The sequence below is a fragment of the Phascolarctos cinereus genome, unplaced genomic scaffold, assembly GCF_003287225.1.
Source record: "Phascolarctos cinereus isolate Bilbo 61053 unplaced genomic scaffold, phaCin_HiC Scaffold_8;HRSCAF=390, whole genome shotgun sequence".
Lineage (NCBI taxonomy): Eukaryota > Metazoa > Chordata > Mammalia > Diprotodontia > Phascolarctidae > Phascolarctos > Phascolarctos cinereus.
Window position 1 is genome coordinate 19,102,210 of NW_027556291.1, and position 22,353 is coordinate 19,124,562.

At 41.6% G+C, this 22,353-nt stretch overlaps 1 pseudogene; it reads left to right on the forward strand.

The window, feature by feature from the left end:
* Positions 1–16,746: 16,746 nt before the first annotated feature.
* On the forward strand, positions 16,747–18,860 carry LOC110198658 (E3 ubiquitin-protein ligase RNF170 pseudogene; annotated as a pseudogene).
* Positions 18,861–22,353: the final 3,493 nt, after the last annotated feature.

Consider the following 22,353-nt stretch of genomic DNA (forward strand, 5'->3'; position numbering starts at 1 on the left):
CAACTGATGAGCATCCCCTCAATTTCCAATTCTTTGTCACCAGAAAAGAGCTGCTATAAATATTTTTGTACATATAGATCCTTTTCATTTTTTTTAATCTCTTTTGGGATACAGATCTAGTAATGGTATTGCTAGGTCAAAGGATATGCATGGTTTTATAGCCCTTTGGGCATAGTTTCAAGTTGCTCTGCAGAATGGTTGAATCAGTTCATAGCTCCACCAACAGTGCATTAATGTCTCATTTCTCCCACATCCCCTCCAACATTTGTCATTTACCTTTTCTGTCCTATTAGCCAATCTAATAGGTACAAGGTAATACCTTAGAATTGTTTTAATTTGCATTTCTCCAATCAACAGCGAGTTAGAGCATTTTCCATGTGGCTTATAGATAGTTTTGATTACTTCATCTGAAAACTGTTCATATTTTTTGATCATTTACCAATTAGGGGAATGGCTCTTATTTTTATAAATTTGACTTAATTCTCTCTACGTTGGAGAAATGAGGTCTTTATCGGAGAAACTTGCTTCAAAATTTTTTTCACAGTTACTATTGCTAACTGTATTTCCCTCTATCCTATTTTCTCCCCCTCCCTGTTTATTCTGTTCTCTTTCTCCTTTCACCCTGTTCTTCCTCAAAAGTATTTTGCTTCTGACTACCCCTCCTTTTTATTACTCCCTCCCCTTCTCTTATTCCCTTCCCCTCCTACTTTCCTATAGGGTAAGATAGATTTCTATGCCCAACTACGTGTGTATAATTCCCTCTTTGGGCCAATTCTGATGAGAATAATGTTCACTCCCTCCCTCTCAGCAAGCCCCTCTTCTCTTCCATTGTAAAAGCTTTTTCTTGCCTCTTTTATGTGAGATGATTTACCCCATTCTACCTCTCCCCTTTATCTTTCTCCCAGTACATTCATTCCTCTCTCACCCCTTAATTTTATTGTTTAGATATCATCCCTTCACATTCGACTCACACCTGTGCCCTCTTGTCTATATAATATTCTTTCTAACTGCCCTAATCATGAGAAAGTTCTTATAGTTACAAGTATCATCTTCTCATATAGGAATGTAAACAGTTTAACCTTATTAAGTTCCTTATGAGTTCCCTTTCCTGTTTACCTTTTTGTGCTTCTTTTTTTATTTGAAACTCAAATTTTCTATTCAGCTCTGGTCTTTACAACAAGAATGCTTGAAAGTCCTCTATTTCACTGAATGGCCATTTCCCCCCAAAGGATTATACTCGGTTTTGCTGGGTAGGTGATTCTTGGTTGTAATCCTATCCCCTTTGCCCTCCAGATGAGCATATTCCAAGCCCTCTGATACTTTAATGTAGAAGCTGCTAAATCTTATGTTATCCTGACTATGAGCTCCTCGATACTTGAATCGGTTCTTTCTGGCTGCTTGCAATATTTTCTCCTTGACCTGGGAGATCTGGAATTTGGCTATAATATTCCTGAGAGTTTTCATTTTTGGATCTCCTTCAGGAGGGGATCTGTGGATTCTTTCAATTTCTATTTTAGAGGGTTTGTATAATGTATTAGGATGGGTAGGCCCACTGTTTGTCTCCATCTATAGAGTCCTGACATGCAAAATCAAATTACCTCACCTGTTGCACCAGATAATAAAGGAAATGAATTGGACTTTCTTAATTAAAGCCCAAATGACCCAGTGTCCCATACTTGTGCCCCAGGAGTCAGAGATACTCTCATCATCTACTTCAGACTCCATCAAATTCTCATTCTAATGCCATAGAGATATGACCTTGTAATTCTTCAACACTCCAGACTGAAAGGTTTTGAGGATGGCCAAGCCACCAAGATGATGAATTTCTTTGGTGACAGCATTCTACAACTAAGATATATTAGCCATGGAAGTATTCTACATTACTAATGTAATTACCATCTACCACACAGATGAAATCAGGGACCCCAAAACATTACATGATAGGAAAGGCTGTAGTCAAAATGTTCCTCATTTAACATCTCTAGCTTATCACTGAGATTCTAATTCCAAATAACTCTCACCCCACCATCTGAGGACCCATGAGAGCTAGAGACTCTGAAATCAGTCTTCATCTTGGAAGAACTATGATTTTAAATCATTGATATGAGTGCTGTAGCCAAAAAAACTAATCAATTTGTATCTAACTTGGTGAATGAGGTTTTTGGCCACAGGAACTTCTCAATATCAATGAATTCATTTAGTGGCTGGGTCTCAGACAAATCTCTGATGGAGCCAAAAAGAAATGCTATACATTTTTGGCTGCAAAATTTGTCTCTCCAGGCAAATTGAAGTCTGAGTTGGATTTGTTTGACTTGCGTGTGATTGGTCACCCCACTGGACCATATCCTCACCTCCAAAACTAAGGGAGTTATTGAGGTTTGCAGCCAAAAAATCTATCAGCTTGTCTGATGAGCCTCTGAAGAAGGAATGAAGCAGAGTTTTCAGACTTATGTTACAGCTATCACAAACATTTGCTTTGTCTGTGACAGCTTTGTGATTCTTTCTCAAACTTATTTAATTCCCTCTGTCTGGAAAGGTAATTTTCATTTTTGTTTCTACCTCTAGTCTCACCTTGGTTGATTTCTCTTGATGATCCACTACCATCAGATAGATTCCTCAGGATTCCCTCCAGTTGGGGCAGCTAGGTGGCGCAGTGGATAGAGCACCAGCCCTGGAGTCAGGAAGACCTGAGTTCAAATTCAGTCTCAGACCAGACACTTGACACTTAATAGCTGTGTGATCCTGGGCAAGTCACTTAACCCCCCAATTGCCTCGCCAAAAAAAAGAAAAAAAAAGGATTCTCTCCAGAACACATCTCATATACCCACTTTTTGGTAGCTTGAATTTTTCCTCTTACATTCAAGCCTAAATTATTTGTCTCTGATTTTAGTTTTTTCCAGTTTTGCATCACGTCTGGCAAAAGCAATATACAGGACAAATTCAATTCTTTAAGCAATTAAATTAAAAAAGACTTGGCCATATTAAAAAACCTTTTCAGTTTGGCCAGACTATGATTCATGAAGAGCTTGTGCTCCCAACCTACTGTCTCTTATTTACAATACTTGAGGGGAGCAGGAATAAAGGGGGGGCTCTAGAGTCTTGGCTCTCACCCAGCACAGAGTCCTGTTGTGTTGTATTGAGACAGGGCCTTCCAATTAGAAAGGGAAATAGGGATGATGACCAAGCAGATATAACTGAGTGTGAAGACAGTTGTGGAAAGTCAGAGAAGCAAGCATGACTGAGCGAACCAGACCAGGACTGTAGTTTTGGTATTCAGGGAAAAGACTTCAGAAAGCTATCAGAAAGAGGGAAAGTCAACCACATTTACTGCAAGCAAAGATTCTTTTTGAAAAAGGAATATTTTACCAAAGATTTCATCCAGTAACCTTACTAGCATTATTGAATTCGCAGTCCCTGCTAATTGTATTTTGTGACATTGAGGTTTTTTTTTTTTAATATACTTCAATCCTCATCATCTAGATTTTGTATCCTATTTCCATAATCCAGCTTTTCTGGGTGGGGCAGCTGCTAGGAGGCCATTCTGGTCTGCTGTTTTCTGGGCCAATAAGATCTTGCTTCTTTGTGCTATGTCCTATGGAGGGAGAAAATTTAGCCAAGTGATGATCCCCAAACTGCTTCTTGAAACAAAAACCCATCATATCTGAAACCAAGTCACAAATGTGTTTCCTCATTTTCAAAGGAACTGATCAATGTGTGTGGAGGCGGGTGAGGGGGATATAGAGTAGAGGTCTCAAATATATACCATATTTATTAGCCTATGCTGAGCAGGAAACCAATTGTACTTGAGATTTGTAAATGGCTTTCAAATAAGGGCAGCAAAAACAAATCTGGAAAACAATCCAAAGGGATTTACAATGTTGAAGAAGACAGAAGTCTAACATGGTCCTCTTTGTGTTCCTATCATCAAATACAGTGGTTGAGTGTGAAATGGCTCACAGATTCCCAGTGTCTTTATTTTTCAGTGAGAAGACAGAGGACAAAGAATACTTAGTGCTAATTATAGAAGAGACAACCTCAATCATTCTATACAGCGTACAAAAGACCCTCTCTGAAAGGGCTATTTCTGATAGCAGGGCTGATAGGAATGTCATTCTGATATGAATGTCATGGGAAAACCTTTGGTTTTTCAGACACGAACAGGCCTTAGGGTTTGACCAGACCTTCAAGAAGGCTATCTATCGAGTTGAAACCTTCTTCATTGGAGCAATCAGGTTTGCAATGACATTCATGTCAAAAATAAATATAAATCTTAGGGACAAAGAGTACCTTCCCTAGGCCACCATGGAAGAAAGATAGAGCTTACTGTAAGTTTTCTTTTTCCCTTTCAGGAAAGTGTATTTTAATGTAAATTATACAATACAATATTGCCATCTAGTGAGAGGGATACCAGTAATTGTTCAAAAGCAAAAACAAGTCCATCTTCTCTTATTGTTTAATGATTTCAGGTATTAACATGGCCTACAAGGAAACTCAAGTGCAACATAGTTGACTTCAAAAATAAACCGCTAGCCTGTCTATTATAATAATAATAATACTAAGCAGCTGACTCTCCTTGGGTTTAAGGCTTGCTAAAGTGCTTTACACATATGTTATCTCCATTTGGAAGCCTGTGACAGCATGTGCTTATTCTCATTCTACAGATAAGAAAACTGTGGAGGTCAGAGATAGAGGAAAAGGCTTCAAAGTCTTATGAACATCTCAAGACCCAAAGATTAACTGCATACTGGCAAATTTCTCTATTTTCGAACAGTGAACTTCTTTCTCTCCTGTTTGATGATTGCTGAATTCACAATTTAAAAAAAAAAATCTAAAGAATTAGGATCACACTTTTAAAAACCAGAAAAGAAAACAGGACTCAAAGACAGTAGAGTAGATTGAATGCATTACCCAGGGAGAATCACACAGTGTATTCAGTGAGTTTGTAGCAGGGGACACACCCAATCGGACACTTTACCGCTGACTTATAGTAGCGCTGATTGTAGTTAACAATGAGACAAACCAGAGAAGAAACTTTTTAACCACAGTCCAGTTTTATTTCTGATTGTGATGTTCATTCATCCTTTGTCAGAGGAAGAAGGTTTTCTGGGACAAGAATAATGACCCTGAGCAGAGGTCCCCTGTCACCCAGTCATCAATCGTGGCTGGCAGGAGTGGAAAGGAGGGAGGAGGCAGCAGGCCATTAGATATGACAGTGTGTGTTGTTATCATTACCAGTCTGGAAGAGAAGCAAATTAAGGCCGCGGCCACATAAACAGAGGAGGGGAGGAGCCGTGCAAGAGATGTTGGAGGCAGGATCTGATGAGGAAGGAGAGAGAAGAATTAACGACTGATACTACAAATCTGGCTTACTAGAGGAGAAAGGCTTCAGAAGGGTGGTGCCCTCTGAAGGAACTAGAAATCCCAGATGCGAGGAAACATTGCAACAAAAAGAGGTGCTGAGAGCCCTGGGAGTTTTTCTGAACTTAATTCAGATCTGAACTCCAAGGTGAGCTCTATCTTCCATACCCCACTAGATCAGTTTTTATAACTGTCTGCTTGAAACAAATGTCAGGAGGATGCTGACTTGGGGTTTTCTGATGGAGGAAGCTATTTGAGAAGGAAATTTAGCATCTTCCTTCTTGGTGCCAACTTATAACACACAAACATCACTAAATCAGACTAAATGAGGACAGAGTCCAGCCAGAATGACAGTAGACTCCTTTCATAAGGCAATTTCATTACTTTCATGTTAGGAAGACCGCCTGAAATATATTGAAAGGAGCGTAGAAACTGTAGTCAGGAGAGAACCTGAGTGCAAATTCCAGTGCCATCTTTTCTGGGATCTTGGGTAAATAATAACAATCAGTCTCAGTTACCTTACTGGAGATAATAACAGCAAGTCTATAAAATGGGATTAATCTATGTGAAGTGCTTTGGAAAAAAAAATTTTTAAGTGAACTGTTTTTTATGCTATCAGCTAGGAAAATGAGGACTTTTCTAATTGAGGTCTCTAACTTTTAATGAATGGATAAGAATGATTTGACATTGAGCAACCAAGTTTTAGATGAATTCGAAGTCTGAGTTTTTCTCTCTACTAAAAAAAAAATCTTATTTACCTCCTCTTATTTTGTAGTCCCAGTGCTGGAAGCATGGAAGCAAAGAGGAGGAGGAAGAGGAGAGCCAGGGAGCTGGCCCTGCCCAATCCAAAGGATTGCCTCATCCCAAAAAGTTGTGGGAGGGAGGGGACAAAAAAGAGAAAAGAGAAAAAAAAAACAGAAAAAAATCTGGAAAACCAGAGGATGCTGTGAGCAGTTTCAAAGCTATTGAGACCCCAGATGCATAGCTAGGATGGCACCAGGGTAGTCGCCACCCCCTGGGCTCGCCCAGTGGCCCACGGCAGACGGCAGAAGGCACCCACATCTGTGCGGGGCAGAAGGCATTCTGCCACAAAGCCCTTGGGAATCCCAGATCTTCTCCAGCACGAAGAGCTAAAGCGTCGACCTGATCACGCTCAGTAACCAGCTGACAGAGCTGCCTCCTCCACTAGTCACATACCTGAATAGAAAAATGAGTCACAAGTTGGGGGTGTTTTCTTTTTTTTAATTTAAACAAATCGTGACACAATCAACACAAAAGCTAGAAAGGCTAAATCTTTATCAGAAATACAGGGATCAGACTGAGAGGTGGGAGAGAGCGCAGAGGGAGGGGAAGGCTCCCCAACTCCAGAGCAAGAGACAAATAAGGTTCAATTAAACTGGACAATAACTAATGAAAATATGTCAGGAGAATAAAAGAAGATTCCAATCCAGTTTTTTTTTAACATTCAGGAAATAGATAATTTAATGTTATAATAAATACACCAGAATAATTTAAGAAAATTTCAGTTTATTTAAAAACAAAACCAGGATCATCAGGGAGATTCCCAAGTGACTAAAAAATATCCAGGAAAAATATCAAAGCAAAGATGAATAAATAGATAACAAAAATAAAATTGAACAAGCCAGAACGCACACTCTATACATACACACTACACAAACACCCACATCGCACACACTACACACCACACATATATATACATACTACACACACATATTGCACCGCACACATGCACACACTACAATATACCACAGTACACCCCATACACATATACATACTATGCACAGACCACACACACACATATATATGCACATACCACACACGATACACTAACACAAACAAAAATACCACAGATACACATAACACACCCCACAATACACACACTAAACCAGATATCCCGCATATATACACACATCATACATACCACACACATATACCACCAACACATAGGCACAAAACTATATACACATAACTCATATACCATAGACACACATACACAAATACCATTTCCCACACATATATACACACACTACACACACCCCACACCCCACACATACACATACTACATACTCCATAAACACATCCCACACACATACTACACATACTACACATCCCCCCACACATGCGCTATACATAAAAATGCATACCACATATATATACACATAGTACAACTCTATGCATGCATACACACAAACATATCACACACCACACCAGAAACACACACAACACACACAATATATATACACACACTATGCACATGCCACACATATATATACCAACTACACACCACGCACAAACACACACCAAAAACACCAGATACACATAACACATACATATAACACAACCTACACAAATGCACATACTCCCACATGCAAAACACACACATGCACTACACACAAACACACACAACACAATACCACACACCCCACACATACACACTACACAACCATATATATATACACACTCTATAACTCCATACACCCCACACATACATACAACACACAACCACACACCAGACACACACACATACTATGTACATCCTCTACACATCTCCCCATACATACATACAAACATACACACACTCTATAAACACCTCCCTACAATATAACATACCCCACAATACACACGGAATATACACACCACACATATGCAACATACCACAAAACATGACAATTTTGTATACAAAACACACACTATACTCACCACACCAGACATACAGCTCCACAAACCACATGCCCCACACAGATATGCACCAGACACCTCCCTGCACACCACACCTCACAATGTACACAACAAACACACACACACACACCAGACACCTCCCCCCACACCACACCTCACAATGCATACAACACTCACACACACCAGACACCTCCCCGCACACCACACCTCACAATACACACAACAAACACACACACCAGACACCTCCCCACACACCACACCTCACAATACACACAACACACACACACCAGATACACACAGCATATACTACACACATGCATATACTACATGTATACCCCCTCACCCATATACATACTCCATAAACACCCCTCCACATACATATACATACACTATACATACTTACCACACATGCACACATAAAACACACAACCATACCACATACCCCACACATACACACAGACACACCCACAGACACACATCGACACACACTATACACACATCAGACACCCCACACAAACCCCCACCCCACATACATACACACCTATCACACACCTCATATATACACACAAAACACACACTACACACACTATGCACATACTATGCACGTATACAGAAATCATACACACCAGACACTTAACACACACCACACCTATATACACACAACCCATACACAACGTACTTCCAGATAACACATACACTACAAAAATACACTCTCCCATACACACACATAAAATGCACATACCATACAATACAATACAACAACAGTCTTCCCACAGCCACCCACAACAAATACACACACCACAAACACACACAGAGGCATAAACCACACCACATGTACCGCCCATACAAACTACACATATATACCATAGAGCAAATACCACACATACACACCTCACAAAAATGTACCATGCTCAGTCCCCTCACACAAACACACCATAGACACATACATACCTCATGTACATATCACACATAAAAATGCATCACATACCACACACAAACACCCCCACATACATAAGACATCACACATACCTCTACACACAAATATCACACCTCCCCATGATACCCTCTCACAAGTACCACAATCCACAATCACACACTACACATACAAACACACACACATTGTGCACATGTTATCACCCACAAATGTACACACTACTCATACCCATACACTATAGAGCCCTATACACACACACACCACACAAACTGCTACACAAAATAACACACACCCCATACACACTCACACCACAAACATCACATATATATGTGGCATACACATGTCACACAACTCCCATTCAAACTACACACAAAACCACACATATATACACGCTCTGTACACACAACACACAATACACACATATACCACACAACACACATTTATACATAAATGCTTCGCAACCATGCACAAACATACATACCCAATACACACATAGAAACATACCACACACTCCACACACATACATGTTGTTCACAAAGACCCACAGCTATCTGCACATACACATCACACACATACCACACACATACCACAAACACACAAATACCACACACCATCTATACCCACACACTATACAAATCCACTCCAACAGACACAGACTACACTCACACACATACCATGCACCCACACCCCCACAACCCCACCTTATGCTTACACAAACATCACACACATATGCATACCACACAAAACTTGATCTATAAACACCACACAACCCATAATACTCTATACACACCACACATATACATGTCACACATATCTATACATATCCCATTCTTCACACATACTCACAAACATCCCCCAAATACACATACTATATACACAAACATACCATAATACACAAAACCCACAGATCCATACACTATATCTATACCCCCACACCCAATACATATACACACTACACACAAACATCACATACATATGCAAACCACATATATACCTGTCATACACATACCACACACACACACACACACACACACACACACACACACACAGAACCCCTCATATAGTTAACACAACCCCCAGACACAAACTACACATGCATAGACTCCATACACATCACACACAAACTACACACACACACTCCCCACAAATTCTACACATACACACCACATGTATACCATAACCTACCCTTAAACATACCACACACATAATATGCTCATACCATATACTACACATACACACACACTTACTGCATACACACCACACCCACCACAAACAGAAACATAAAGCAGACATATACAATCCATGCACAAATACAATATACTCCCCACATATACACACTATACAAACACACATAAACACAGGCTCCTAACACACACATACCATGTACAAATCACTCACTACACACAAACATACCACACACTAACCACAGATATGCCACACATACACACAACACACACACACAACACAACCACACGTATATACACAAACCACACTTACCACATATACATATACTTTATTCATAAAGACCCACAGCCACACACACACACACACACACACACATACACACATACATACCACACACATATCACATACTGCAAATATAATCACACATATGCCCCCCCAAACACTCACACCACGTGCACATATACACATTACATAACCCCCTTACAGATACACCCCCACATACACATGTAATGTGCACATACCACACACCACACATATACACACATACTCTACATACCACACATATATACTTTAGTCACAAACACCACACACACATACACAATACCACAACACACAAAACATAGATCTAGGGGCAGCTAGGTGGCACAGTGGATAGAGCACCGGCCCTGAAGTCAGGAGGACCTGAGTTCAAATCCGGCCTCAGACCAAACACTTGACACTTACTAGCTGTGTGACCCTGGGCAAGTCACTTAACCCCAATTGCCTGAAAGCAAAAAAAAAAAAAAAGATCTACATACCAAATCCCCACACTCCACACATGCATACACTCCACACATCCATCATATCTCCACCACACACAAACACACCCCTACGTGTTTTATAACACAAACTGCACACATAAACAGACTCTATACACATCTCACAATACAACACACATGCTTACCACAAATCCCACCCATACACACGTATCGTTCCTCAAACTTATACAACCCACACTCACACACTATGCACACAAACATACCACACATACACATATAATACACACATACCATGCATCACACAAATATGTAGACACAACATACCCCACACATACACTTTATTCCCAAACACCCCCCACACATACACAATACCATAATACACAAAACAGATACATGTCATATCTACACACCACACACTACACACAAATACCACAATAAACCCATAACAACACACCACACACATATACACCCATACATATACAAAACAACCCCTACACGCATAGAGACTCTATTCACATCTCTCACATACACCACACACTCATCACAAACATCACAGTACTTACTACACACACATCATACTGCACACATACCACACACAACACATACATACATATATGCCACACCCCACACATACACTTTACTCACAAACACCCCACACATGCCACAAACACATCACAAATATAATACATACTATAACCACACATATACCACAATCTCCATACATACATTCACTTTGCTCAGTCATCAAACACATACCACCTACTCCATGTATAAACACATACTGCATGCCCCCCAACCCCCACACACTGTACAACCCTTTCTACAGACACAGACCACACATACACACATACACCATATACACACACCACAAATACCACAAAACACTCACACCCACATATGACACCCTCTATACATATCACACATGGACACCATATGCCATACACATACCAGGCACTCCACATAAACATATAAGATCCACATACATCCACGCACATCCACACCAAACACATACCACCAACACATAGGCACAAAACCATATACACACAACTCATATACCATAGACACACATACACAAATACCATTTCCCACACATATATACACACACTACACACACCCCACACCCCACACATACACATACTACATACTCCATAAACACATCCCCCACACATACTACACACCCCACAATACATAAAAATGCATACCATATATATATATGTATATATATATATATATATATATATATATATATATATATATATATATATTTATATATATTATATATATATATTATACACACACACACACACACACACACACATATCGCACCCCTACCCGTGCAGCATCCTACCTACAGACACAGACCCACACACACACCATATACACACACCACAAACACCATAATACCCTGACACCCACATACTACATAATTTCCATGTATAAACTACACTCACACACACACACCACATCTCCAAATATACACACACTACAAACATACACAACCACACTACCCATATGCACACACTATACCACCCTCTTAACAGACACAGATCACAAGCACATACCATGCTATACACATATACACGCTACACAAAATACCACATTCATACTGTATCACACATACACACTACACAGAGATACCTACATTCATATACCACACACCAAACATATACACACATTAGATACTTCACACACCACAACACACAGTACATAAACACATCACATATACACACCACACATACATCACATATTACAGCCCCACAAACACATATACCACAAAACACATGACACACACAGAGATACCATGCATCATACATTCACATACTACACAATCCCCCACAGACACAGACATACCACACACACAAACCAGAGATACAAACCATAAACACATAACTAATACACTACATATACCCCTATACACAAATACACTCTATACATACATACGTACCACACCCCACACATACACATAAACATAACACATATACATCCACCACATACACATCGCACACCCATACCACACACCACACATATATACACACATACCATCCACTCACCTATCCACCCACACTACACTTTACACACTACCTCTCACATACCACAAAATATAACACACACACACAAATGACACATTGACACCCCCTCCTACTAATATATACCACACACAACCCACATAAACATACTATACACATATGCATCACACACATAGCATACACATCGCACACCCATACCACACACCACACATATATACACACATACCATATACCTCACATACAAATTACAAACAACTTCTCACACACACAAGACATACACCACACAAATAAACCATGTTCACACCCATGTACAAATGCATACTCCCCACAATACATCGGACACATCCACATCCCACACATATATACTCATATACAAATACATACCCACATACCCATCACACATAAATATACCACACACCCCATACACACATAAACCACAAGCATGCACATACCACAACCCAAACACATACATATCCTTACATATTACTTCCCAACACACATACTCCACACTCCACACATTCATACTCCATACACACGAACACAGACACAGAAACAGCATACCCTAGAATGTATACACCTCACATAGATACATACATACACACATCCCACACATGCCATACACTATACATATCTACCACACATTTTCCATACCACACACATCAGAAACACACACAATATCCACACACCCTCCCCACACATACCACATACTACACACTACACATATATACAAGCATATGTACCACACAGACAAACATTACATACACATAGTCTACCCACACATCATGTACACATGCACATACATACTCCATAACCCCCACGATACATGTATATACCCACTATACACATACCCCCCATACCCATACATATACCACACATACACACATATGTACCCCCTACATACCATCCACTCTACAATATACAGTACAGACACACCTCTCATACTCACCCCAATTAAAATACCCACAATATAAATCTCATATACAAATATACCACATATTCCACTACGCACACATACTCTCCCACATACCACATTGCCACACAAACACATACCACATACTTCATGCATTCCCCTTTACCACACACACATTCTTACCCACACCCCATACACACATATATACCTCACACAGACACATACACATACCACACATACACACCACACATACATGTACCATACATACACCCTTCCCAACATACACCACACTCTATATAGCACACACATACAGAACACACACTCCTCACACACCACAAATCACACACACATACTACTACACCACTGCATAGACACATATACCCCTCACATTCCACACCCCATACTGCACACATTCTATATACCATACTCATACTCCCCACACCACATACAGACACATACACCAGATATACACACTAACACCACACACATATACCATATCCATACACCACACACACTCCCCTCCATGCCACACGTTTGATATGCCATACATACTCCCCACACCAGACACATACAGCTCACACACACTATACATACTCTACATACTCCCTCTGTACACCTCATATACACACGCACATACTCCCCACACCACACATAGACACATAAGCTGCATATACCACAAACACTCCCCTGCACACCACACACGCATACTCCCTATGCTATACACAGACACATATACCTCCTACTCCCCCACACCATACAACACACACTTTTCATACCACACAAGACACATGTACCATACACATACACAGACACATCTAAACACACATTCCCCACATATCCTTCCAAACCACATATACTTTATCTACGGAACACCACACAGATACACATCACATATTTCCCCACCACACACAGACACATATATCGCAAATACTACCTCTCCATCTACTACAGATATACTCCACATATCACACACACATACACCACACATATATGCCACACACACCCCATACCACACACACACAAAATCTGCCCATATCCCATAAACATATACCACAGAGGCATATACCAAATGCTTATACCACACACCCTCCCCAAACCATATACACATTCCACATGCAAAAATGAAGGGCAGAGAATGTTCTATTTGTCTTGGAGTCAATAGGAAATTACTAGAGTTTGAGCTGGGGAGGTGTGGGGTGGTGGTAGGTGTCAGTAGGACAGCATGTGACACGATCAGATCTTCACTTTAGGAAAATCACTTTGGTGGCTGACTGGAGAATGGATTGGTGTGAAGAGAGAATTGAGGCAGGAAGACCCACTAGCAGCTATTGCAGTAATCAAGGCATGAGGCAATGGCAGAGGGGAGAGAGGGGGAGCACATTTGAGAGATGTTGCAAAAGTAAAATTGACAAGCCCTGCAACAGCTTGGATGTGGGGCGGGGAGAGATAGTGAGGAATCCAGGATGACCCCTAGGTTGTGAGCCTGAGGGACTGGGAGGATGGTATCGTCCTCTACAGTAATAGGGAAGGTGGAAGTTGGGGAGGGTTTAGGGGTGAAGATAATGACATGTCAAGTTTAAGATATGTACTGGACATCCATTTCCAGTTATCTGAAGGGCAGCTGGCTATGGGAGACTGGAGGTCAGCAGACAGGTTGGGGCAGGATAAGTAGATCTGAGAATCATGAACACAGAAAGGAGCTGATGAGAGGAAGTAGTGTAGAGGAAGAAGAGAAGAGGGCATAGGACAAAACACTGAGGGACACCTACTGTTAGAGGGTGTGATCTGGATGAAGATCCCACAAAGAGACTGAGAAGGAACCATCTGATTGGTAGGAGGATAACCAGGAAAGAGGGGTGTCCCCAAAACCTAGAGAGAAGAGTGTCCAAGAGGAGAGAGTGAGCAACAGTATCAAAGGCCACAAAGACGTTGAGAAGGGGAATGGAGGAAAGGCCATTGGATTTGGCAGCTAAGAGAAGGCTAGTAACCTTGGAGAGCAGCTTTAGTGGAACGATAAGGTGGGAAACCAGATTGTAAGGGGTTAAGAGGAGAGTTAGAAGAAAGAAAGTGGAAGCGCCTACTGCAGACTCCTTTTTGAGAAGTATAGTCCCTAAGGGCAGAAGTGATACGGGTTGATGGGCAGCAAGGATAGAAGGATAAAGTGAGAGTTTTTTCAGGAGAGGAGAGAAATGGACTTTTTGTAGGCAGTGGGAAGGGGTGAGTGGGCATGTGTGTGGGGGGGGCGCGGTATGTCTTCATGTGAAAATGAGCGCATAGACAGGGAGAGATTAAAAATAAATGAGAGTGGGATGACAGAGGGGACAATGTGCTGGAGGAGGTGGGATGTAAGGAAGTTGTTTGAATAGGTAGAGGGGTGAGCCTTGGTAAAAATTAAGGTCACTTCATCATGTGAAACAGGGGTGAAGGAGGAGACAGTGGCAGACGGCACCTGAATGACAGGAGTTGAGGAAGAGGAGAGAAGAGGGGAGCTCACTACCCAAATCGCACACAGACACATACAACACACAGACACACACACGCATGCACACACACGCATGCACACACACACATTCCCCTTTCTTTCGCCCCCCACCTCAAAACACACACACACACACCCATTGTAAGGCATTGTAAGCCTCAGCAGCAGGTGCCCGGCATCTTCGGAACGCCCCAACCCCTCTCAGGGAGCTCGAAAATGAGTGGAGGGGAGGGGGGAAAGAGAGGAAGAGATGGGGAGGGGGAAGAGAGAGAGCGAGAGCGCGAGCGCCAGCGCGAGCGCAAGCCGCGGTTGCCTAGCAACCGGAGGTCGCGGACAATGAAGCCCTTTGTGCGTGCGTGCCTACGTCCCGCGCGGACTGCCCAGAGTCCTCGCCGCCGCCGCCGCAACAGCAGCAACTGGCACTGCAGCAACCACTGCAGCCGCAAGCCGGGACTCCTCCGCCTCCGCCGCCGCCGCCGCCGCCGCAGCCGCTTAGCCTAGCCCGCCTCGCGCTGCTGCCTTCAGTCCGCTCTCCGAGAAGCCGCGGTCGCCGCCGTTGGCCGAAGCCGGGCCACAGCGACCCCCGCTGGGCCCGGGCAGCAGTGACTGACAGTAAGTGCAGACCCCCGGCTGCCGCTCTAAACTTGGGGACCTTCGTCAGCGACCCTCGGAAGCCTCACTCTAGGGCCCAGGTGCGGGCCACGTGGCCCTTCTCGGGGCCAGAGCAACCATGGCCAAGCATCCCTCTAAGGTGCACGGTTTGCGAACCGAGGACTCTCTCATCGAAGGCGTCAGTGACCAGGTGCTCGTGGCCGTGCTGCTTGGGATTGCCTTCCTGGCTGTCGTGGGCTATGCCCTTCTGAGAAGTGCTCAGCAGCACATCCACCCCAACAACCGGGAGCTCGTCAGGGTACTGAGAGAACAACTCCACAGGGACCAAGATCCGCCGGCCCCTCGACCTCAGTTCTACACGGACCTGTCCTGTCCCATCTGTTTACATCATGCCTCTCTTCCCATCGAAACCAACTGTGGCCACCTCTTCTGCGGCAACTGCCTGATTGCTTACTGGCGTTATGGTTCATGGCTCGGGATGGTCAATTGTCCAATCTGTCGACAAACAGTGACTTTGCTGTTTCCTGTGTTTGGTGAAGATGTCCATTCTGTTGATGCCCGACGTTTACATCAAGATATCCATGACTACAACCGAAGGTTCTCCGGGCAGCCCCGGTCTATTATGGACAGACTTTTGGATCTCCCCACTCTGCTAAGGCATGCATTCCGGGAACTGTTTTCGGTGGGCGGACTTTTCTGGATGTTTCGCATCAGGATTGTCTTGTGTTTAGTGGGAGCCTTTTTCTACCTGATATCACCTTTGGACTTGGTTCCTGAAGGCTTGTTTGGGATTCTGGGGTTTCTGGACGATTTCTTTGTCATCTTTCTGTTGCTTATTTACATCTCTATCATGTATAGGGAGGTAATAACACAAAGGCTGAACAGATGAAATAAAGGTTGGAGAACATTGTTGTTGTCATATGTGTACTTAGAAAGAACCACTTGAATATCATTTAACAGGTTCACAATACTAATGTTATTAGTTGGTATTTGTATAGGTGTTGAATGTTTGGAAACTGCTTTGTAAATGTTATCTCATTTGATCCTCACAACAACCTTGGGAAATAGGTGCTATTGTTATTGTCCCCATTTTACAGATGAGAAAATTAAGGCAGGCAGAGGTGAAGTGACAAGTTGGAAGTCACACAGTCAGGAAGTGTCTGAGACCAGATTTGAACTTAGGACTTCCTGACTCTAGGTCTGGTGCTCACCATATTAATAATGATAGCTCTATTGATTTAAGGTTTGCAAAGTGCTTTATGTATGTTTTCTCCTTGGATCCTCACAACAACCCTGGAAAGTTGGTGCTATCATAATCTCCATTTTGCAAAGAGCAAACTGAAAGAAAGGTTAGGTGACTTACCTAGAATTACAGAGCTAGGAAGTGTCTGCAGTTGGATTTGAAATCAGGTTTTCCTGATTTCAAGTTCAGCACTCTATCCACTATGCTACCAAATTGGATAAACATCCAGTAAAACATAATGGGAATTATATTTAACATGTTGATGGCTCCAATGCTAATGTTAGATTAATAACTACAGCTAGGTGTATTTGTTCACTGGTTATAAAATAGTCTTCTCTGAAATGGTGAGATTAAAGAAAAAGGGATGCTTTGGTGATATCTTGACTTTACCTATTCCCCAAAACTACTCCAATTAGCAAGACTGTAGGATTATGAGAGGTGGAAAGGGACCCGAGAGGTCATTAGTCCAAATGACTCATTTGACAGATGTAGAAACAGATCATGAGGGGAAACTTTCTCAAGGTCACACAGGTGGGAGGTGGCAGAGCCTGTGCTCAAATCCAAATCCAACATGATTTCATTGTAAGATTATATCAGTTATCCACTACTTATTGTATTTATGTCTCTTCAATGGAAACCTATGTGATGTGTAGATATTGTGTAAAATATTGTTATTAAAGTGAAATATTGCATGAAATTTAAAGAGTCGGTTTGTTTTTTGGTGTTGGCTGAGTTCTGTATACCTGGAACAACATTTTCCTTCTCTATTGCAGCATGATTCATTTTTTTTTAACAGTTAGAGCTAAAAGCAGCAACCTACACTTAGCACAGAATTCATTTGGTTTACATAAAACACTATTTAATCAATTGCAAATTTCAAAATCTAGCACAGTGTATAACAAATATTACAGATTCAATAAGTGCTTGTTGAATTAAAATGTATATACATTTCTTCTCAACCAAGGGAGAATTCACCTGTATCCTGGAAATGACAACCCAAAGGACTATACTTGAGATAAATCAGGAGCTAATAAGTGAGCATCCGGTTCCCTCTGATGAGTTTGAACCAACAGGCACAAATTAACTACACCCTTGGGTCCTGAAAGAACTGGCAGATAGGAGGGCTGAGCCACAGTCAGTGATAACTGAAAGATTATGGAAAATAGGAGAAATACCACAAGGTTAGAGAAGGGCAAATTTCATCTCATTTTTGAAAAATGGAAAGACAACCAAGTCTGCACACTTTAGGCCAATGAGTTTTACTATAATTCCTGGAGAAATACTAGAATAGATCATTAGAGAACTGACTGGCAAGCATCTAGAAAGGGAAATGGTGATTACAATGAACCAGGATGGCTTCATCAAGAACAGGTCAGCTCAAACCACCCGCATTTCTTTTTTTTTTTTTAACAGGACTGTTAAATTAGTATATGAGGGAAACACTGTGGATGCAGTTTACCTAGATTGTAGCAAAGCTTTTGATAAAATATTTCCTACCATTCTTTTGGAGAAAATGGATGCATATGGATTAGACAATAATATAATCAGACAGATTTGAAACTGGTCAGATAGCCAAACACAAAGTGTAGTTAATGCTTCGGTGTCAGTATTGGCAGGAGGTCTCCAGTGAAGATACCTCAGGGATCTGTCCTTGGCCCTGGGCCATTTAATATTTTTATCAATGATTTGCATAAAGGCAAAACTGGTCAAATTTTCCGCCAAATTTCATTCAAAGCTGGCAGGGCTAGCTAATACAGTAGATGAGAGAGTCAGGATTCCAAGCTGTAGCTATAGCTTTGGGCTGAATCTAATAAGCTGAAGTTCAATAGAGATATATGTAAAGTCTGCACTTAGGTACAATAAAATCAACATCCCAAGTGTAAGATGGGGGAGGCATGGATGGATAGCAGTGAACTACAGGCTCCATAGGAATCAGCAGTGGGATATGGGAGCCAGAGAAGCTAATGTGATCTCAGGCTGCATTGGCAAAGGCACGGCTTCTGCAAATTGGGACGTGATAGTCCAACTGTGCTCTGCCCTTGTCAGAACTCATTTGGAGTATCATGTTCAGTTCTGGGCAGCACAGTTCAAGGATACTGATATGCTGGCTTGGTCCAGAGGAACATAACCCAGGATGGTCCAGGGTCTTAAGTCCATGATATATGGGGATAGGTTGAAGAAAATAGGCATCGGGGGCAGCTAGGTGGCCTAGTGGACAGTGCACTGGCCCTGAAATCAGGAGGACCAGAGTTCAAATCCAGCCTCAGACCAAACACTTGACACTTACTAACTGTGTGACCATGGGCAAGTCACTTAACCCCAATTGCCTAAAAAAAAAAAATAGGCACGTTCAGCCTGGAAAAAAGAAGTCTCAGGGGAGACACCATGAAGACCATCTTCAAACATGTGAAAGACTGTCACATGGGTAACAGATTAGCCTCGTTCTAATTGGCCCCAGAAAGCAGCGCCAGGAGCAGTGGGGGGAAGTTGCAAAAAGGCAAATTTAGGCTTGATGCCAGGAATAACTTCTAGAAATTAGAGCTGTTCAAAAACGTAACAGCTGCCTGGAGAGGTAGAGAGTTCTCCATCCTTGGAGGTCTTCAAGCAGAGGAAAGAAAATCACTTATTGATTAAGATACACTGGGGATTCCTTTCATGTGGGGGTTGGGCTAGATGGCTGTGAAGATTCTTTTCAATTCTCAAATGATGCAATTCTGTGACTTCTTTTGACTCTAATTCATAAATGACGCAAGTCAAGATGGCAAAGAAGGAGGTCATGCACACCAGCCAGTGATGACAGAGCATGAAACATCACTTACTGAGCTCCCTTGCACAGACAGCACTATCTTTGGTACCAAGGGGACACAAACAGAAAAACACAATTCTCTACCTTCATGTTCTTCTACTAGTTCAATTGCGGGGGAGGGTACCAACTGGGTCTTCATTTGAAAATGTCAATAACAATTCTATTATTTCAATGTCTGAGTGACTGAGAAGAGTGACTGAGGATTTCTGATGTTCCATGTAGTAGAACAAAAGAAATGTAGAGAAAACCGAAGCCTGTCATGACATATTCCATTTTAGTGGGAAAGATTTTGGGATAGTATAGATTATTAGTTGAAGGTGGCAGGCTGGAGGGAGTCTCTTCTGGAAGTCTTCTATTTCTATGAGATGGTTTAAATGAGTTATGCCCCAAGCAGAAAATGGGCTACACTACATCTTAATATTGTTCCTACATCTTTAATTCTAAGTCGCAGACCCAATCTAATGTGTGGATGAAATACTTTTCATAGAAACTCTATAGCTGCAGGCACTAATCAGATAAGGAAAATGGAAGTTGTGCTGATATGTTCTATGCCTATGTTTATCAAATTGTAAAGGGACGATTAAGGAAGCAAAAGTAAGGTAGACTGGGTTACATTTTCAATGTCTCTGGACTATTCCAACCATTACAATTCAGGTGCAAACAGTGACTTAATTTTAAGATTTTTGAAATCCCTCTCAATTTCTTGGCTAAGGTAAACCTTTATTGTGGTACAATATTACGGTTTGGGTTAGAGTTAGGCTAAAACATACTGAAATGGGAACACACCGACATCTTGGAATTTCCAGACCTGCTTATACATATTGCATTCATTTGGAGGAGGAGTTCTTAAGATCTGAGGGGTCATGGACCCATTTGGCAGTCTGGTGAGAAGACTTTGGACCCCTTCTCAGAATAATGTTTTTAAAAGCAAAAAAAATAAACTACAGAAGAATATGAAGGAAATCAATTACACCAAATACAGTTTACAAAATTAAAACCAAGACAAAACAAAAGTTCTGGGACTCCTGATTTAAAGAGATTTCTAATTTGCCATATTTAACTCTGCAACCAAATCAACTACTTCTCAAGTACTTATTATACTTGATTGCACTAATATTGTACTTATACTAATAAGTACAAATCAAATATTTATTGTTTAATTCAGTATTTGAAATCAGAGTAATATGCTCTCTGAGAGGCAGTATGGTGCAATGGAAAGAACACTGGCTCTTGAGTCAGAGGATGGGGGTTGAAATCTTAGCTCTGATGACCTTGCATAAATCATTTAATTAAATAATAATAGCTACCATTTATGTGGCCCCTACTATGTGGCAGACACTG